At 46.0% G+C, this 10,318-nt stretch overlaps 1 pseudogene; it reads left to right on the plus strand.

Annotated features, from left to right (window-relative positions):
- Positions 1-10,300, plus strand: part of LOC135533610 (RNA-binding protein 47-like) — a 51,405-nt pseudogene extending 41,105 nt beyond the window's left edge.
- The last annotated feature ends 18 nt before the right edge of the window (positions 10,301-10,318 follow it).

Consider the following 10,318-nt stretch of genomic DNA (forward strand, 5'->3'; position numbering starts at 1 on the left):
GATGGAAACAGGTTATTATGGACTGTAGTTACACCTGATGGAAACAGGTTATTATGGACTGTAGTTACATAATGGAAACAGGTTATTATGGACTGTAGTTACAACTGATGGAAACAGGTTATTATGGACTGTAGTTACACCTGATGGAAACAGGTATTATGGACTGTAGTTACACCTGATGGAAACAGGTTATTATGGACTGTAGTTACACCTAATGGAAACAGGTTATTATGGACTGTAGTTACATAATGGAAACAGGTTATTATGGACTGTAGTTACAACTGATGGAAACAGGTTATTATGGACTGTAGTTACATAATGGAAACAGGTTATTATGGACTGTAGTTACACCTGATGGAAACAGGTTATTATGGACTGTAGTTACACCTGATGGAAGCAGGTTATTATGGACTGTAGTTACATAATGGAAACAGGTTATTATGGACTGTAGTTACATAATGGAAACAGGTTATTATGGACTGTAGTTACACCTGATGGAAACAGGTTATTATGGACTGTAGTTACATAATGGAAACAGGTTATTATGGACTGTAGTTACATTTTGGAAACAGGTTATTATGGACTGTAGTTACATAATGGAAACAGGTTATTATGGACTGTAGTTACACCTGATGGAAACAGGTTATTATGGACTGTAGTTACATAATGGAAACAGGTTATTATGGACTGTAGTTACATAATGGAAACAGGTTATTATGGACTGTAGTTACACCTGATGGAAACAGGTTATTATGGACTGTAGTTTCCTAATGGAAGCAGGTTATTATGGACTGTAGTTACATAATGGAAACAGGTTATTATGGACTGTAGTTACATAATGGAAACAGGTTATTATGGACTGTAGTTACACCTAATGGAAGCAGGTTATTATGGACTGTAGTTACACCTGATGGAAACAGGTTATTATGGACTGTAGTTACATAATGGAAACAGGTTATTATGGACTGTAGTTTCCTAATGGAAGCAGGTTATTATGGACTGTAGTTACATAATGGAAACAGGTTATTATGGACTGTAGTTACACCTGATGGAAACAGGTTATTATGGACTGTAGTTACATAATGGAAACAGGTTATTATGGACTGTAGTTACATAATGGAAACAGGTTATTATGGACTGTAGTTACATAATGGAAACAGGTTATTATGGACTGTAGTTACACCTGATGGAAACAGGTTATTATGGACTGTAGTAACATAATGGAAACAGGTTATTATGGACTGTAGTTACACCTGATGGAAACAGGTTATTATGGACTGTAGTTACATAATGGAAACAGGTTATTATGGACTGTATTTACACCTGATGGAAACAGGTTATTATGGACTGTAGTTACACCAGTGGGTCAGTTCTCTCCCAAATGAATCCAGTGAGTCAGTTCTCTCCCAAATGAATCCAGTGAGTCAGTTCTCTCCCAAATGAATCTAGTGAGTCAGCTCTCCCAAATGAATCCAGTGAGTCAGTTCTCTCCCAAATTAATCCAGTGAGTCAGTTCTCTCCCAAAGTAATCCAGAGAGTCAGTTCTCTCCCAAATGAATCCAGTGAGTCAGTTCTCTCCCAAATGAATCCAGTGAGTCAGTTCTCTCCCAAATGAATCCAGTGAGTCAGTTCTCTCCCAAATGAATCAAGTGAGTCAATTCTCTCCCAAATGAATCCAGTGAGTCAGTTCTCTCCCAAATGAATCCAGTGAGTCAGTTATATCCCAAATGAATCCTGTGAGTCAGATCTCTCCCAAATGAATCCAGTGAGTCAGTTATATCCCAAATGAATCCTGTGAGTCAGATCTCTCCCAAATGAATCCTTAGAGTCAGTTCTCTCCCAAATTAATCATGTGAGTCAGTTCTATCCCAAATGAATCCTGTGAGTCAGTTCTATCCCAAATGAATCCTGTGAGTCAGTTCTGTCCCAAATTAATCCAGTGAGTCAGTTAAGTCCCAAATGAATCCAGTGAGTCAGTTCTCACCCAAATGAATCCTGTGAGTCAGTTCTATCCCAAATGAATCCAGTGAGTCAGTTATATCATCATATATACCTCTCTACCTCCCTCCCTCTCTCCCTCTCTACCTCTCTACCTCCCTCCCTCTCTACCTCCCTCTCTCTCTACCTCCCTCTCTCTCTACCTCTCTACCTCGCTACCTCCCTCCCTCTCTACCTCCCTCCCTCTCTACCTCCCTCCCTCTCTACCTCCCTCTCTCTCTACCTCCCTATCTCTCTCTACCTCCCTCCCTCTCTACCTCCCTCTCTACCTCTCTACCTCTCTACCTCCCTCCCTCTCTACCTCTCTACCACCCTCCCTCTCTACTTCCCACCCTCTCTACCTCCCTATCTCTCTCTCCCTCCCTCTCTACCTCCCTCCCTCTCTCTCTACCTCACTCTCTCTACCTCTCTCCCTCTCTCCCTACCTCCCTCTCTCTACCTCCTCTCTCTACCTCCCTATCTCTCTCTACCTCCCTCCCTCTCTACCTCCCTCCCTCTCTCTCTACCTCACTCTCTCTACCTCTCTCCCTCTCTCCCTACCGCTCTCCCTCCCTCTCTACCTCTCTCCCTCTCTACCTCTCTCCCCTCTACCTCTCCCTCTCTACCTCCCCTCTCTCTACCTCCCCCCCTCTCTACCTCCCTCTATCTCTACCTCCCTCCCCTCTCTCTACCTCCCTCCCTCTCTACCTCCCTCCCCCTCTCTCTACCTCCATCCCTCTCTCTCTACCTCCCTCCCTTTCTCTACCTCCATCCCTCTCTCTCTACCTCCCTCTCGCTCTACCTCCCTCCCTCTCTCTCTACCTCTCTCTTACCTCTCACTCCTCTCTCCCTCTCTACCTCCCTCTCTCTCTACCTCCCTCCCTCTACTCCCTCTCTACCTGCCTCCCCTCTCTACCTCCCTCCCTCTACCTCCTCCCTCTACTTCCCCCTCCCTCTCTACCTCCCTCCCTCTACTTCCCTCCCTCTCTACCTCCCCCTCCCTCCCTCTCTACTTCCCTCCTCTCAACCTCCCCTCCCTCTCTCACCCCCCTCTCTCTACCTCCCTCCCTCCCTCTCTACCTCCCCCCCGCCCGCCCTCCCTCTTTACCTCCCTCCCTCTCTCTACCTCCCTCCCTCCCTCTCTATTTCTCTCCTCCCCTCTACCTCCCTCCCTCTCTACCTCTCCACCTCCCTCCCTCCCTCTCTACATAGAGAGTGGTGCCCTATTCCCTATGGACCCTGGTCTAAAGTATTGTTGAGGAGAGTAATCTGAGTGTAGTGGTGTCTGATAGAGGAGACTCCCTACATGTAGTAATCTGAGTGTAGTGGTGTCTGATAGAGGAGACTCCCTACATGTAGTAATCTGAGTGTAGTGGGGTCTGATAGAGAGACTCCTACATGTAGTAATCTGAGTGTAGTGGTGTCTGATAGAGGAGACTCCCTACATGTAGTAATCTGAGTGTAGTGGTGTCTGATAGAGGAGACTCCTACATGGTAATCTGAGTGTAGTGGTGTCTGATAGAGGAGACTCCCTACATGTAGTAATCTGAGTGTAGTGGTGTCTGATAGAGGAGACTCCCTACATGTAGTAATCTGAGTGTAGTGGTGTCTGATAGAGACTCCCTACATGTAGTAATCTGAGTGTAGTGGTGTCTGATAGAGGAGACTCCCTACATGTAGTAATCTGAGTGTAGTGGTGTCTGATAGAGGAGACTCCCCACATGTAGTAATCTGAGTGTAATGGTGTCTGATAGAGGAGACTCCTACATGTAGTAATCTGAGTGTAGTGGTGTCTGATAGAGGGACTCCCTACATGTAGTAATCTGAGTGTAGTGGTGTCTGATAGAGGAGACTCCCTACATGTAGTAATCTGAGTGTAGTGGTGTCTGATAGAGGAGACTCCCTACATGTAGTAATCTGAGTGTAGTGGTGTCTGATAGAGGAGACTCCCTACATGTAGTAATCTGAGTGTAGTGTGTCTGATAGAGGAGACTCCCATCATGTAGTAATCTGAGTGTAGTGGTGTCTGATAGAGGAGACTCCCATCATGTAGTAATCTGAGTGTAGTGGTGTCTGATAGAGGAGACTCCTACATGTAGTAATCTGAGTGTAGTGGTGTCTGATAGAGGAGACTCCCTACATGTAGTAATCTGAGTGTAATGGTGTCTGATAGAGGAGACTCCCTACATGTAGTAATCTGAGTGTAGTGGTGTCTGATAGAGGAGACTCCACATGTAGTAATCTGAGTGTAGTGGTGTCTGATAGAGGAGGCTCCCACATGTAGTAATCTGAGTGTAGTGGTGTCTGATAGAGGAGACTCCCATCATGTAGTAATCTGAGTGTAGTGGTGTCTGATAGAGGAGACTCCCTACATGTAGTAATCTGAGTGTAGTGGTGTCTGATAGAGGAGACTCCCTACATGTAGTAATCTGAGTGTAGTGGTGTCTGATAGAGGAGACTCCCATCATGTAGTAATCTGAGTGTAGTGGTGTCTGATAGAGGAGACTCCTACATGTAGTAATCTGAGTGTAGTGGTGTCTGATAGAGGAGACTCCCTACATGTAGTTATCTGTAGGAGACATCCTCAGACACCACTACACTGAGGGTGTTGTTGTGTTACCAAGGAGTGTTGAGGATTTAAATAGTTTTCTGTTCATTAAGGGGGTGGAGGAAGAGGTTTATGTTCACACACACATGACGTGGTGGTCAGTGACAGAGGATTTGTGATTGTTCTCTGTGACCCTTTGTCAACTGCTCCTGGTTGTCTAACACACACACACACACACACACACACACACACACACACACACACACACACACACACACACACACACACACACACACACACACACACACACACACACACACACACACACACACACACACACACACACAGCATGTGACCCAGGCGATGAACCTTGATCAGAGCTTTATGACCTCATTCTGTATCCTGGGGGTCAAAGGTCAAACATCTCACAACACAGGACTGTAAAACAGACATATAAAGGATTGATCGAGATAGAGGAGAGGAGAGGTAGAGAACTGGGAGAGGAGAGGGGAGAGGAGAGGAGAGGGGAGAGGAGAGGAGAGGAGAGGTAGAGGAACTGAGGAGAGGGAGAGGAGGAGAGGAGAGGAGGGAGGAGGGGAGAGAGAGAGGGAGGAGAGGAGAGGAGAGGGAGAGGGAGGGGGAGGGGAGAGGAGGGAGGAGAGGAGAGGAGAGGAGAGGAGAGGAGAGGAGAGGAGAGGAGAGGAGAGGAGAGGAGAGGAGAGGAGAGGAGAGGAGAGGAATGAAAGGAGGAAGTTGATTATTTTACTGTATCGTTCCTGGTTTTATGGATGCTGGGTTCTCATTGGATGGTGTATGTTGGTCATGTGACCTGTGTCGTGCTCTACTCTACGTAACTCATTAGCCAAAATATCACAACCTTTAGATTTCACAAGGCTGTGATGTTCTCTATTGTGACCCTAGTTCTAGTCTGGTTTTTAGTCTGATTTTAGTCTGTTTTAGTCTGGTTTTAGACTGGTTCTAGACTGGTTCTAGTCTTGTTTTAGACTGGTTCTAGTCTGGTTTTTAGTCTGTTTTTAGTCTGTTTTAGTCTGGTTTTAGACTTGTTCTAGACTGGTTTTAGACAGGTAGATAAAACATCCAGTCTACTGGTCTTTTCCTCTACATCTGTTAGTTACCTATTCCACGATGTTCTAGCTTCACTGATGTAGTTGGTTCTAGACTGGTTCTTAGACTGGTTCTAGACTGGTTCAAGTCTGGTTTTTGTCTGGTTCTAGACTGGTTCTAGACAGGTAGATAAAACATACAGTCTACTGGTCTTTTCCTCTACATCTGTTAGTTACCTATTCCACGATGTTTTAGCATCACTGATGTAGTTGGTTCTAGACTGGTTCTAGACTGGTTCTAGACTGGTTTTAGACTGGTTCTAGACAGGTAGATAAAACATCCAGTCTACTGGTCTTTCCTCTACATCTGTTAGTTACCTATTCCACGATGTTCTAGCATCACTGATGTAGTTGGTTCTCTGTCCATCAAATGTGACGCGATCCCTCGTTTAGCCAATAGAAAATAATGAATGTTTCTTTTCCCCTTCTCTCTCAGGCACCACATCTGATTGGATGGTTTAGTCAGAATGACAGCCGAAGATCCCGCCTCCTCCTCTTCAGCCATGAGTAATAACCCAGCACCTCCCGGTTCCAACCCCCAGGCCCTTCCCATCACCCCCGCATGGACCAATCACAGTGCCCGAGGGTGTGTCCGGGGCCCACAAACGAAGCGGCCCTAGTGTTCTGATGGAGCGTACGGGCACGGCATGGTGCAGGAGAACGGTCAGAGAAAATACGGCCCCCCGCCGGGCTGGGAATCCGCCCGCCACGCGGCTGTGAGATCTTCGTGGGTAAGATCCCCGGGACGCTCTTACGAAGACGAGCTGGTCCCGGTGTTCGAGTCGGCGGGTCAGATCTACGAGATGCGTCTGATGATGGACTTTGATGGGAAGAACCGCGGCTACGCCTTCGTCATGTACACACAGAAACACCAGGCTAAACGCGCCGTGCGGGAGCTCAACAACTACGAGGTGCGCCCCGGACGCCTCCTAGGGGTCTGCTGCTCTGTGGACAACTGTCGCCTCTTCATCGGGGGCATCCCAAAACCAAGAAGAGAGAGGAGATCCTGAGGAGGTGTCCAAGACGGAGGGCGCCCTGGACGTCATAGTGTACGCCAGCGCTGCGGACAAGATGAAGAACCGGGGCTTTGCCTTTCGTGGAGGCGAGAGTCACCGCGGCCATGGCGCGCAGGAAGCTGATGCCCGGCAGGATCCAGCTGTGGGGCACCAGATCGCCGGGACTGGGCGGAACCGGAGATAGACGCGGACGAGGACGTCATGGAGACCGTGAAGATTCTATGCACGTCAGGAACCTGATGATGGAGACCAGCGAGGACACACTGAGACAGGTCGGATTGATTGGTTGATTTACTGATTGATTGGTTGATTTACTGATTGATTGGTTGATTTACTGATTGATTGATTTACTGATTGATTGGTTGATTTACTGATTGATTGGTTTATTTACTGATTGATTGGTGGATTTACTGATTGATTTGTTGATTTACTGATTGATTTGTTTATTTACTGATTGATTGGTTGATTTACTGAATGATTGGTTTAGTGACTGTTTGATTGGTTGATTGATTTGTTTATTTACTGATTGATTGGTTGATTTACTGATTGATTGGTTTAGTGTAGTAGTTCTAGGTGTTTGGCCAGTGGAACCAGGGCTGTATGTCTCTGTGTTCTAGGTGTTTGGCCAGTAGAACCCAGGCTGTATGTCTCTGTGTTCTAGGTGTTTGGCCAGTAGAACCCAGGCTGTACACATGTCACTGTGTTCTAGGTGTTTGGCCAGTAGAACCCAGGCTGTATGTCTCTGTGTTCTAGGTGTTTGGCCAGTGGAACCCAGGCTGTATTAACATGTCTCTGTGTTCTTGGTGTTTGGCCAGTAGAACCAGGGCTGCATGAACATGTCTCTGTGTTCTAGGTGTTTGGCCAGTGGAACCAGGGGTCGCGTGGAACGTGTCAAGAAGATCCGCACTACGCCTTCGTCCACTCTCGTCCCGTGACGATGCCGTGGCTGCCATGGACCACCTGGAACGGGACGGAGGTGGAGGGGTCCTGTATCGAGGTCACCCTGGCTAAGCCTGCCGACAAAGAGCAGTACACGCGTTACACAGAAGGCACGTGCGCTTGCCAGGGCGAGGCCGCGGCCGTGGCAGCTCCGGAACCAGTCCAACAGAACTACGTGTACCAGTGTGACCTTCTACACCACCTACTATGGGTACCCTTACAACACGCTGATCGGACCCAACAGGGACTACTTCATCAAAGGTTAGAGTCCTTTCCTTCTGGTTCCCTGTGGCTGCGTTTACACAGACAGTCACATTCTGATCTTATCTATTTTTTACACCATTCAGATCAGCTCTTCAGCTCGAAACTTGGGCTGCCTGTATAAACGTAGCCTTTTGTACTACAGACTTAACTGAGAGCTTTTGTTCGTCTGTTTCTGTATGAATGGACATATTGATTAGCAGAGAACGAGGTTAACGACCCAATAAGATCTGGAGGATTAGATGGGCCTGTTGTAAATGTAACCATTAGTGAACCCACATCATCAAATACATGTGATTGGTAGATGATCGTGATGATTATTGATATTGATGAATAAGTGATGAATAGGGGGGGGGGGTGTTCTAAATGATTATTGATCATTTACTGTTATAAATCACCGATCAGCAGCGATAACTGTTAGAGAGGTAAATGGGGACGCTCCGCAATATGACGTCACAGGATACAGCGGGTGACTTCCCTTAGCGACTACCGAGAACGACAAGATTCCCAAGATGGCCACCGTTGTGTCTTCCTAGTTTCCTTACCTCCGATGAGGCATATAGAGTACCGCAGTATGAGTCATGATACCCATAAAACCCCGCGGTCAAACAAGGAAATGGTTCTAATCATTTTTCCCCAAAGGGGATTTTTGAAACACTTCAAATAAGAGCTGTTGTTTTGTGTCAGTTTACATTCTGGTGTGACGTTTTGATAACTGTGTAAATTATTCATGTATTCGCTTGTATTAACCCCCCTCAAATGAAATGCTAATTAGCTGCTAATGTGGCTCTCGTGTGTAAAGAACTACAAATCTCTGGATTAACTATCTAATGTGGCTCTCCTAAAGAACTACAAATCTCTGGATTAACTATCTAATATGGCTCTCGTAAAGAACTACAAATCTCTGGATTAACTATCTAATGTGTTCTTGTGAAGAACTACAAATCTCTGGATTAACTATGTACGTTAGCTACATGTAGTACTGCATACATTTTTTACATTTCTTTCTTTTTTTATTTTATTTAACCTTTATTTAACAAGGCAAGTCAGTTAAAAAGAACACATTTTTATTTACAATGACGGCCCTACTTTAAAATGGACTGTTCTGTGAACTGTCTTGTGTACGTTTTTAAATGGACACAATACCTGGTAGTAAAGGTGTCAGATAGAGATGACGTGCAGGAGCATGCTGGGATTTGTAGTCTGGCATGGTGTCTACTTTGATGCTAATTAGCATTTTAGAATCTGAGAGTAAATAGAGCTGAATATATTGATAAAAGTCTACCTTGTCGTAGAGAGATTTACAGGGTCATCAAAACGCCACGGCAGCTTAAACCTACACAAAACACCACGGCAGGTTAAACCTACACAAAACACCACGGCAGGTTAAACCTACACAAAACACCACGGCAGGTTAAACCTACACAAAACACCACGGCAGGTTAAACCTACACAAAACACCACGGCAGGTTAAACCTACACAAAACACAGCCCTCATTTGAAGTGTTTCTAAAATCCCTTATTGGAAAAATGAATGGTGGGAAAAACAAAGATTGGAATCATTTCCTTGTTTGACCGCTAGGTCTTATGGGTATTATGACACTTCCACTGTGGGACTCTATACCTGCATCGAGAGGATCCCCTAGTGGCTGTCTGGAGCATTGGCAGATTCTGATTCTGCTGTCCGTCTGTAAGCAGGAAGCGTCTCCTCTGTAAGTATCCTCTGAGGACGTCATATTGCAGAGAGTCCCCCTTTTAAGTGCTGAGCCCGTCCCCCTGTGATGAGTGATGCTGGCAGGTGTCTGGGTGGCAGATCAACTAATCTGTGTCCTAAGTAGCACTCTATTCCATTTGCAGGGCACTACTATCGACCAGAGCCCTATCGGCTCTAACCCTATGGGCCCTTGTCAGAAGTAGTGCCCTACATAGGGGACAGGGTTCCATTTGGGTCGATCCAACTCATCCGTCCAGACGTTGACTGTAATCACTGTGTTCTGGTTTTCTCTCCAAAGGAGGCCCAATGATACAGACCAATGGTAATCTATTCCATCCTTATTGGCTACTCCTTTACACTCCCTTATCCAATGAAACATCAACTTCCTGGTCATGTGACCAACTCCTCTCTCTGGGTTTCTATAACAACTTCCCCTTGTTCCATCACCTCTTTAGTTCACTAGTAGACAGACAAACTGTCAGACCCCACGATGTCTCCCACACTCCTTGACAACTTCAGTTATTAGATGTTCTACCAGTGTTGGAATCACACAAACTAATGACCAGATAAACATAGACAATGTACAGTATATATATTAGCACCTCTTGACAAACCGTGTAAAATGACGCCCCATAGCAGCCCCCCCCTAACGACGGCTTCACACTTTGATGGGAAATGCCCAAACTGGATTCCTTGGGACGTCCCAAATCTCGGACATCACCCCATTGGATTTGTTTAG

Source organism: Oncorhynchus masou, unplaced genomic scaffold (genome assembly GCF_036934945.1).
Source record: "Oncorhynchus masou masou isolate Uvic2021 unplaced genomic scaffold, UVic_Omas_1.1 unplaced_scaffold_2508, whole genome shotgun sequence".
NCBI classification, from domain to species: domain Eukaryota; kingdom Metazoa; phylum Chordata; class Actinopteri; order Salmoniformes; family Salmonidae; genus Oncorhynchus; species Oncorhynchus masou.